Source organism: Triticum aestivum, chromosome 2A, assembly GCF_018294505.1.
Source record: "Triticum aestivum cultivar Chinese Spring chromosome 2A, IWGSC CS RefSeq v2.1, whole genome shotgun sequence".
Classification (NCBI taxonomy): Eukaryota; Viridiplantae; Streptophyta; class Magnoliopsida; order Poales; family Poaceae; genus Triticum; species Triticum aestivum.
This window is the reverse complement of record NC_057797.1, coordinates 751,581,739-751,593,790: the sequence shown is the minus strand read 5'-3', so window position 1 is coordinate 751,593,790 and position 12,052 is coordinate 751,581,739.

Genomic DNA, 12,052 nt, shown 5'->3' with positions numbered 1-12,052 from the left:
TGCGGCAGCCGCGTCAACCTTTTCTCGCGTACGGCGGCCTCCACCGCCGGCTTCAATGAATCTGCGACATCGTCCGGCGCAGCCGCAGAAAAGGCATCAGAACGGCCGGCCGCCGCCTCCACTTTGCACACCTTCATCGGACACTCCTCGCCGGCCGCCGCCGCCTCCTCGGCCTTCCTTTTGGTGGCGCACCGGCCGCCGGTCGACGAGCACTTCTCAACACTACAATTTTGGCACCCTTCATGGCCGGCCATCTCCTTGCCCGCCGACTCCTCATACGCCGCCATAGGTTTAATGGTGCGACGCTTGGTGATACTTCCTTACTCCCGTGAAATTTGGGGATTTGGAACCGACCCACCTCGTGATCTTATAATTTGTTTGTGTTGTTGGAGGTTTTTTTTTTGAGACAAGTTTGCTTTGTACGTACATATCCCTAATTCTAGGATCCACACCACTTCAATGTTTAGCACCAAACATGTTTACTGCTAAACATCTACATGATCCCAACTGCCAAAGTATGGCCATCCAATTACCCAAATTGCTTCACTAATGTTTAGCATGCCAAGTAATTATCTCTTAATAGCTACTCCCTCCGTCCCAAAATAAGTGACTCAACTTTCTACTAACTTTAGTAACTTTGTACAAACTCGAGTAACTTATTTTGGGATGGAGGATATGTTATTAGGCTCCATAATTATCTCCCGAAATCTTCTCCTCCCCAGGCATGTAAAGTCCGCTCGAACTTTGAGCCCAACTTTTCACTAACAAAATATTAGTTATGTGCCACATAAATTATACCATTGGTAACTTCTTTCGTATACAAATCCAATGCTATATTTTCTATGGCATATAATTTAGATTTTATTAGTAAAATTTGTAGTCAAAGTTAGGCTCAAAATTTGAGGGGTGTTACACATTTGGAAGGAAATAGTATTATTATGTTTAACAAATGAGTTGGGAAGTCAACCGACTCAAGAGGAATCATAGGGAACTATGAATATTATAGTTAAGCACACCATCACTGACACATTTATTGTTTGATGTTTTTGGATAGGGTTGGCAAAGTCCGAACCATATTCGTTACTCCATCCTCCTTAGACAAAATGCTGGCATGAGCATGACAGTCTTCCTCATGATCTCGCATGTTCTTGCGACTGCTTGATGTGATGACGCACACCATGCAGTTCAAGTCCAAGTTGTCGCAACTTGTCACCAGGAAGCCATCAAAGCAACTGCCACACTAGGGTTTGCCCCAATGGTCGGTAAGGCTGCCAACCCATTTTCCTTCGAGTGGAACTACATCAATCACAAACACTGGCCGAGTCATGGACAACACATAACAAATACTCTTATCTCTCATAAATGAACGAAGACCATCAACAATATATAAACACCATCAATGGCCCGAACGTAAAAAAAATCGGTCATGCTTATGACACTTCTATGACGATAATTGTGACAAAAACACCTATCATCATAGATGTGGTGGGCTCCTACTTCTATGACAAAAAATCATGACAGAAAATGGATTTTCGTCCTGGGCGGGACGGAGACGCACCTATATGACATTCTTCGGGCTGTCCATGACGGAAAAAAATCATGGTAGAAGCGAGAGCGAGGAAAATTTCGGGGAGTTCCCGGTTACGGTGGGTGGTCGGGACTGAGCGATGCACGAAGGTTTGCGCGTTTCTCTCGTATACATACGTGCGTGTGTGCGAGGCGTTGGGTTCTAACTGAACCCGAGCAAGGCGTTCGCTTAGTGAACCCGCGCGATTGCACTAGCTACGTTACTGAACCCGAGCGATCGATCCCTTCGCTGTTAACTGAACCCGAGTGATTCCTTCGCTACTGCTGCTAACTGAACCCGATCGATCGATCGCTGATGCTGCTTACTGAAGCCGATCGAACCTGTTGCCTCTTGATGAACAGTGACCGTGGGGGGTTGGTTGAACAAGTCGAGACGCGGTGAGTATAGCCGGTTGGTCGGGGTTGGATGAACAGTCCCCGGTGGAGGTTGGATGAACAGGACCCCGTGGTAGTAGGTCGTTGCCGCTGGATGAACAGGACCCAGAGGAGGCCGCCACACTCGGGCCGGTTGGAGGTGGGTGAATAGGACCCTGTGGAGGGCTAGTTGAACAGTAGCCCATGGAGGCTGGATGAACAGTAGCCCATCGAGGCAGGATGAAGCCGCGATGGATGAACAGTAGCAGGTGGAGGCTGGAGGAAGTCGACGGTGGACGAATAGTAGCCCGTGGAGGCTGGAGCGAGGTAGAGGACAATGTATGAACAATAGCCTGCGGATTCCCATTTTGCGGTACGCCACACCCTTTCCAATGAACAAAACCCCCGTTTCGACCATAACGCTCCAACAGAAGTCCGTTTCCTTTGTTTTGCGGTATGCCAGACCACTCTCGATGAACAGGATCCCGTTTCGACCTTAGCTGGTCGAGCAAAAGGCTGTTTCCTTCATTTTGCGGTACGCCAGACATTTCCCGATGAACAGGACCCTGTTTCGACCGTATGCGGTAGAATAGAAGGCTGTTTTCCTCCGTATTGTGGCATGCTAGATCACGTTTCGGCTGTTTTGTCCAAGCCGGTTGGCTCCCAAAGAACACGACGTGTTCTGTTGCCTCCCGATGAACAGGATTTTGTTTGCCTGTTTGTCCGTTTCGACCCGTCCAGTTGGCTGCCGATGAATAGGACGCCGTTGCTGCCGTCTCCATGCACACAAGCCCTGGCCGTACGTATGTGTGAGTACTCGTTCGAGACCCCGCCCGTATGTATGTACGTAGCCGTATTTACTTTCTTGCAGCGTGTCTATACGTACATGTACATGATATAGACAGGACTGCGTGACATGCTACATCGGTGGCTCTACCACGACACGTGCCGCTGCTTACTAGGCCACAGTTGAGAGACCGATCGACCGCTATGTAGGTACACGTTCCCGACCAGACAGATAATGCTACGTATGCTTCGACCTGGTGGGTCCCAGCTATCAGGGGCCATCAAGTTTTTTTTGAACATCATAAGGAGGCACTTCCTTGCGTGTGAAGGTGAAGAGGTGGGTCACAGATATCAGGGCTGAACATTTTTTCCGCGAAACACAAAGACCCTTCCATGTTTCCAATATGATAAAATTGCAAGAAACTGTTTATACTATGCATTGGCCTTTACTATGTGTGCATGAATTGTTCTTTTATGACATGCCGATGCATAGGAAGAGAGTTAGACTTCGTTGTTGCATGATATATGTTACTTTGTGCTCACTACTAAATCACATATTGTTAATTAAAATTGGCTTTGATATACCTTGGGATCCGGGTGGATCCATTACTTGAGCACTATATGCCTAGCTTAATGGATTTAAAAAAAGCGCTGCGAGGGAGACAACCCGGAAGTTTTAGAGAGTCATTTTTTTCTGTTGTGTGCTTTTATAAAGTTTAAAAACAAAAAAAACAAATAGGGGAACCTAAAACTTTTTCAAAAAGAAAAGCGAAAGTGAGAAAGACGAGCATTGTTAAAGTGGGAGCTAGCCTTGAACTTTGTTCGTGCCCATGGAAACTTTGTGACCCTTGATTACATAAAATTTTCAACAAAAATAATTATCCCCTTGTAAAAATCCATTGTATCATAAAAATAATGTGCCAAGATTTGCCTTTAGGATGTTTACATTGCTTGTTGGTTTGTGCGGTGCCAAACAGAAACTCTGGCTGTAGTGCATGATTTTATATTTTTTACTGGAACGTCAAATGGTTTTGAAACTTTTTGCATTGTCTTTCTATACAAATTGTTTATTTTTCCTAATTTTTTCAGAAGTTTTGGAGTAACAGAAGTATGGTGGATGTTCAGATCACTAAAGACTGTCTTGTTTAAGACAGATTCTGTTTTTGATGCATAGTTTGCTTGTTTTGATGAAACTATCGATTTCTATCAGTGGATTAAGCCATGGAAAAGTTATATTACAGTAGCTACAATGCAAAAACAAAATATGAATTGGTTTGCAACAATACTTAGAGTAGTGATTTGCTTTATTATACTAACGGATCTTACCGAGCTTTCTGTTGAGTTTTGTGTGGATGAAGTGATCAAAGATCGAGGAGGTCTCTATATGAGGAGAAGGAGGAGGGGCAAGAGCTCAAGCTTGGGGATGCCCAAGGCACCCCAAGTAAATATTCAAGGAGACTCAAGCGCCTAAGCTTGGGGATGCCCCGGAAGGCATCCCATCTTTCTTCAACAAGTATCGGTATGTTTTTGGATTCGTTTCGTTCATGTGATATGTGCAAATCTTGGAGCGTCTTTTGCATTTAATTTTCACTTTTCTTTGATGCACCATGCTGGTATGAGATAGTCCATGGTTGGTTTATAGAATGCTCTTTGCACTTCACTTATACCCTTTGAGTATGGCTTTCACTACAAAAGACACATCCGTGACATTTTGGGCCGAACGAAAATCTTTTCTGTCATACTTATGACACTTCTATGACGATAATTGTGACAAAACCCGGTATCATCATAGATGTGGTGGGGTCTGTTGGGGATCGTTGCAGAAATTAAAATTTTTCTATGCATCACCAAGATCAATCTATGGAGTAACTAGCAACGAGAGAGAGAGAGGGGTGCATCTACATACCCTTGTAGATCGCTAGCGGAAGTGTTCAAGAGAATGGGTTGATGGAGTCGTACTCGTCGTGATCCAAATCACTGATGATCCTAGCGCCGAACGGACGGCACCTCCGCGTTTAACACACGTACGGACCGGTGACGTCTCCCACGCCTTGATCCAGCAAGGAGGAGGGAGAGGTTGAGCAAGAGGGTTCCAACAGCAGCACGACGGCATGGTGGTGATGGAGTGGCAGTACTCCGGCAGGGCTTCGCCAAGCCCTTGCAGAGGAGGAGAGGTGTTGGGGAGGGGAGGGGCTGTGCCTTGGATGTGGTGCTGCAGCCCTCCCCTCGCCCCTCTATTTATAAGGAGAAGGGGGCCGGCCCCTCCAGATGGGATCCAGAGGGGGGGCGGCGGCCAAGGGGGAGGGGGCTTGCCCCCCAAGCCAAGGGGGGCGCCCCCTTTAGGGTTCCCCCCAACCCTAGGCGCATGGGCCCTAGGGAGCCGGGGGTGGCGCCCCAGCCCACTTGGGGCTGGTTCCCTTCCACCTACATCCCATCAGGCCCTCCGGGGCAGGTGGACCCCCCCGGTGGACCCCCGGAACCCCTTCGATGGTCCCGGTACAATACCGGTATACCCCCGGATATTTCCGGCGACCGTATGATGACGACTTCCCATATATAAATCTTCACCTTCGGACCATTCAGAACTCCCCGTGACGTCCAGGATCTCATCCGGGACTCCGAACAACATTTGGTAATCACATACAAATCTTCCTTATAACCCTAGTGTCATCGAACCTTAAGTGTGTAGACCCTACGGGTTCGGGAACCATGCAGACATGACCGAGACAACTCTCCGGCCAATAACCAACAACGGGATCTAGATACCCATGTTGGCTCCCACATGTTCCACGATGATCTCATCGGATGAACTAAGATGTCAAGGACTCAAGCAATCCCGTATACAATTCCCTTTGTCAATCGGTCCGTTACTTGCCCGAGATTTGATCCTCGGTATCCCAATACCTCGTTCAATCTCGTTACCAGCAAGTCACTTTACTCGTTCCGTAATGCATGATCCCGCGACCAACTACTTAGTCACAATGAGCTCATTATGATCATGCATTACCGAGTGGGCCCAGAGATACCTCTCCGTCATACGGAGTGACAAATCCCAGTCTCGATTCGTGCCAACCCAACAGACACTTTCGGAGATACCTGTAGTGCACCTTTATAGCCACCCAGTTACGTTGTGACGTTTGGTACACCCAAAGCACTCCTACGGTATCCGGTAGTTGCACAATCTCATGGTCTAAGGAAATGATACTTGACATTAGAAAAGCTCTAGCAAATGAACTACACGATCTTGTGCTATGCTTAGGACTGGGTATTGTCCATCACATCATTCTCCTAATGATGTGATCCCGTTATCAATGACATCCAATGTCCATAGTCAGGAAACCATGACCATCTGTTGATCAACGAGCTAGTCAACTAGAGGCTCACTAGGGACATGTTGTGGTCTATGTATTCACACATGTATTACGATTTCCGGATAACACAATTATAGCATGAACAATAGACAATTATCATGTACAAGGAAATATAATAATAACCATTTTATTATTACCTCTAGGGCATATTTCCAAGAGTCTCCCACTTGAACTAGAGTCAATAATCTAGTTACATTGTGATGAATCAAACACCCATAGAGTTCTGGTGTTGATCATGTTTTACCCGTGGAAGAGGTTTAGTCAATGGATCTGCGACATTCAGGTCTGTATGCACTTTAAAAATATCTATGTCTCCATCTTGAACATTTTCACGAATGGAGTTGAAGCGACGCTTGATGTGTCTGGTCTTCTTGTGAAACCCGGGCTCCTTGGCAAGGGAAATAGCTCCAGTGTTATCACAGAAGAGAGTCATCGGGCCCGACGCATTGGGAATAACTCCTAGGTCGGTAATGAACTCCTTCATCCAAATTGCTTCATGCGCTGCCTCCGAGGCTGCCATGTACTCTACTTCACATGTAGATCTCGCCTCGACGCTTTGCTTGCAACTGCACCAGCTTACTGCCCCACCATTCAAAATATACACGTATCCGGTTTGCGACTTGGAGTCATCCAGATCTGTGTCGAAGCTAGCATCGACGTAACCCTTTACGACGAGCTCTTCGTCACCTCCATAAATGAGAAACATATCCTTAGTCCTTTTCAGGTACTTCAGGATATTCTTGACCGCTGTCCAATGTTCCATGCCGGGATTACTTTGGTACCTTCCTACCAAACTTACGGCAAGGTTTACATCAGGTCTGGTACACATCATGGCATACATAATATACCCTATGGCTGAGGCATAGGGGATGACACTCATCTTTTCTCTATCTTCTGCCGTGGTCGGGCTTTGAGCCAAGCTCAATTTCACACCTTGCAATACAGGCAAGAACCCCTTCTTGGACTGATCCATATTGAACTTCTTCAATATCTTATCGAGGTATGTGCTTTGTGAAAGACCTATGAGGCGTCTCGATCTATCTCTATAGATCTTGATGCCTAATATGTAAGCTGCTTCTCCAAGGTCCTTCATTGAAAAACACTTATTCAAGTAGGCCTTTATGCTCTCCAAGAGCTCTATATCATTTCCCATCAACAGTATGTCATCCACATATAATATGAGAAATTCTACAGAGCTCCCACTCACTTTCTTGTAAACGCAGGCTTCTCCATAAGTCTGCATAAACCCAAACGCTTTGATCATTTCATCAAAGCGAATGTTCCAACTCCGAGATGCTTGCACCAGCCCATAGATGGAGCACCGGAGCTTGCATACCTTGTTAGCATTCTTAGGATCGACAAAACCTTCCGACTGCATCATATACAATTCTTCCTTAAGAAAGCCGTTAAGGAATGCCGTTTTGACGTCCATTTGCCATATCTCGTAATCGTAGAATGCAGCAATTGCTAACATGATTCTGACGGACTTCAGCTTCTCTACGGGTGAGAAGGTCTCATCGTAGTCAACCCCTTGAACTTGTCGATAACCTTTAGCGACAAGTCGAGCTTTATAGATGGTAACATTACCATCCGCGTCCGTCTTATTCTTAAAGATCCATTTATTTTCTATCGCCCGCCGATCATTGGGCAAGTCTGTCAAAGTCCATACTTTGTTTTCATGCATGGATCCTATCTCGGATTGCATGGCTTCAAGCCATTTGTTGGAATCTAGGCCCGCCATCGTTTCTTCATAGTTTGAAGGTTCACCGTTGTCTAACAACATGATTTCCAGGACAGGGTTGCCATACCATTCTGGTGTGGAACGTGTCCTCGTGGACCTATGAAGTTCAGTAGCAGATTGATCCGAAGTACCTTGATCATCATCATTAACTTCCTCTCTAGTCGGTGTAGGCACCACAGGAACATCTACCCGAGCTGCGCTACTTTCCGCTTCAAGAGGCAGTACTTCATCAAGTTCTACTTTCCTCCCACTTACTTCTTTCAAGAGAAACTCTTTCTCCAGAAAGGATCCATTCTTGGCAACAAAGATCTTGCCTTCGGATCTGAGGTAGAAGGTATACCCAATGGTTTCCTTAGGGTATCCTATGAAGACGCATTTTTCCGACTTGGGTTCGAGCTTTTCAGGTTGAAGTTTCTTGACATAAGCATCACATCCCCAAACTTTTAGAAACGACAGCTTAGGTTTCTTCCCAAACCATAATTCATACGGTGTCGTCTCAACGGATTTCGACGGAGCCCTATTTAAAGTGAATGCGGCAGTCTCTAAAGCATAGCCCCAAAATGAGAGCGGTAGATCGGTAAGATACATCATAGATCGCACCATATCCAATAGAGTGCGATTTCGACGTTCGGACACACCATTGCGCTGAGGTGTTCCAGGCGGCATGAGTTATGAACGATTCCACATTTCCTTAAGTGTGTGCCAAATTCATGACTCAAATATTCCCCTCCACGATATGATCATAAGAACTTTATTTTCCTGTCACATTGATTTTCAACCTCACTCTGAAATTCCTTGAACCTTTCAAAGGTCTCAGACTTGTGTTTCATTAAGTAGACATACCCATATCTACTTAAGTCATCATTGAGGGTGAGGACATAACGATAGCCACCGCGAGCCTCAACGCTCATTGGACCTCACACATCAGTATGTATGATTTCTAATAAGTTGGTTGCTCGCTCATTGTTCCGGAGAACGGAGTCTTGGTCATTTTACCCATGAGGCATGGTTCGCACGTGTCAAATGATTCGTAATCAAGAGACTCCAAAAGTCCATTTACATGGAGCTTCTTCATGCGTTTGACACCAAAGTGACCAAGGCGGTAGTGCCACAAGTATGTGGGACTATCATTATCAACCTTACATCTTTTGGTATTCACACTATGAATATGTGTAACATTACGTTCGGGATTCATTAAGAATAAACCATTGACCAACGGGGCATGACCATAAAACATATCTCTCATATAAATAGAACAACCATTATTCTCGGATTTAAATGAGTAGCCATCTCGTATTAAACGAGATCCTGATACAATGTTCATGCTCAAAGCTGGCACTAAATAACAATTATTAAGGTTTAAAACTAATCCCGTAGGTAAATGTAGAGGTAGCATGCCGACGGTGATCACATCGACCTTGGAACCATTCCCGACGCGCATCGTCACCTCGTCCTTCTCCAGTCTCCGCTTATTCCGCAGCTCCTGTTTTGAGTTACAAATATGAGCAACCGCACCGGTATCAAATACCCAGGAGCTACTATGAGTACTGGTAAGGTACACATCAATAACATGTATATCACATATACCTTTGGTGTTGCCGGCCTTCTTGTCCGCTAAGTACTTGGGGCAGTTTCACTTCCAGTGACCACTTCCCTTGCAATAAAAACACTCAGTCTCAGGCTTGGGTCTATTCTTTGGCTTCTTCCCGGCAGCTTGCTTGCCGGGCGCAGCAACTCCCTTGTCGTCTTTCTTGAAACCCTTTTTACCCTTGCCTTTCTTGAACTTAGTGGTTTTATTCACCATCAACACTTGATGTTCCTTTTTGATTTCCACCTCCGCTGATTTCAGCATTGAATATACCTCAGGAATGGTTTTCTCCATCCCCTGCATATTGAAGTTCATCACAAAGCTCTTGTAGCTCGGTGGAAGCGACTGAAAGATTTTGTCAATGACCACGTCATCCGGGAGATTAACTCCCAGCCGAGACAAGCGGTTGTGCAACCCAGACATTTTGAGTATGTGCTCGCCGACGGAACTATTCTCCTCCATCTTACAACTATAGAACTTGTCGGAGACTTCATATCTCTCGACCCGGGCATGAGCTTGGAAAATCATTTTCAACTCTTGGAACATCTCATATGCTCCGTGCTGCTCGAAATGCTTTTGGAGCCCCGGTTCTAAGCTATAAAGCATGCCGCACTGAACCAGGGAGTAATCATCAACACGGGACTGCCATGCGTTCATAACGTCTTGGTTTCCTAGGACTGGTGCTTCACCTAGCGGTGCTTCAAGGACATATGCTTTCTTGGCAGCTATGAGGATGATCCTCAAGTTCCAGACCCGGTCCGTATAGTTGCTACCATCGTCTTTCAGCTTGGTTTTCTCTAGGAATGCGTTGAAGTTGAGGACAACATTAGCATGGGCCATTTGATCTACAAGACATATTGTAAAGATTTTAGACTAACTTCATGATAATTAAGTTCATCTAATCAAATTATTTAATGAACTCCCACTCAGACAGACATCCCTCTAGTCATCTAAGTGATACATGATCCGAGTCAACTAGGCCGTGTCTGATCATCATGTGAGACGGACTAGTCATCATTGGTGAACATCTTCATGTTGATCGTATCTTCTATACGACTCATGTTCGACCTTTCGGTCTTCCGTGTTCCGAGGCCATGTCTGTACATGCTAGGCTCGTCAAGTCAACCTAAGTGTATTGCGTATGTAAATCTGGCTTACACTCGTTGTATTAGAATGTTAGAATCTATCACACCCGATCATCACGTGGTGCTTCGAAACAACGAATCTTCGCAACAGTGCACAGTTAGGGGGAGAACTTTCTTGAAATTATTGCAAGGGATCATCTTATTTAAGCTACCTTCGTTCTAAGCAAATAAGATGTAAAACATGATAAACATCACATGCAATCAAATAGTGACATGATATGGCCAATATCATTTTTGCTCCTTTTGATCTCCATCTTCGGGGCGCCATGATTATCATCGTCACCGGCATGACACCATGATCTCCATCATCATGATCTCCATCATCGTGTATTCATGAAGTTGTCTCGTCAACTGTTACTTCTACTACTATGGCTAATGGTTTAGCAATAAAGTAAAGTAATTACATGACGTTTATGTTGACACGCAGGTCATAAATAAATAAATTAAGACAACTCCTATGGCTCCTGCTGGTTGTCATACTCATCGACATGCAAGTCGTGATTCCTATTACAAGAACATGATCAATCTCATACATCACATCCTTTTGGCCATATCACATCACACGGCATATGCTGCAAAAACAAGTTAGACGTCCTCTAATTGTTGTTGCAAATTTTTACGTGGCTGCTATAGGTTTCTTAGCAAGAATGTTTCTTACCTACGCCAAAACCACAACGTGATATGCCAATTTCTATTTACCCTTCATAAGGACCCTTTTCATCGAATCCAATCCGACTAAAGTGGGAGAGGCAGACACCCGCTAGCCACCTTATGCAACTAGTGCATGTCAGTTGGTGGAACCTGTCTCACGTAAGTGTACGTGTAAGGTCGGTCTGGGCCGCTTCATCCCACGATGCTGCCGAATCAAGATAAGACTAGTAACGGCAAGTAAATTGACAAAATCGACGCCCACAACAACTTGTGTTCTACTCGTGCATAGAAACTACGCATAGACCTAGCTCATGATGCCACTATTGGGGATCTTTGCAGAAATTAAAAATTTTCTACGCATCACCAAGATCAATCTATGGAGTAACTAGCAACGAGAGAGAGAGAGGGGTGCATCTACATACCCTTGTAGATCACGAGCGGAAGCGTTCAAGAGAACAGGGTTGATGGAGTCGTATTCGTCGTGATCCAAATCACCGATGATTCTAGCGCCGAACGGACGGCACCTCCACGTTCAACGCATGTACGGACCGGTGACGTCTCCCACGCCTTGATCCAGCAAGGAGGAGGGAGAGGTTGAGGAAGAGGGTTCCAACAGCAGCACGACAGCGTGGTGGTGATGGAGTGGCAGTACTCTGGCAGGGCTTCGCCAAGCTCTTGCGGAGGAGGAGAGGTGTTGGGGAGGGGAGGGGCTGCGCCTTGGATGTGGTGCTGCAGCCCTCCCCTCGCCCCTCTATTTATAGGGAGAAGGGGGAAGGGGGCCGCCCCTCCATATGGGATCCAGAGGGGGGCGGCGGCCAAGGGGGAGGGG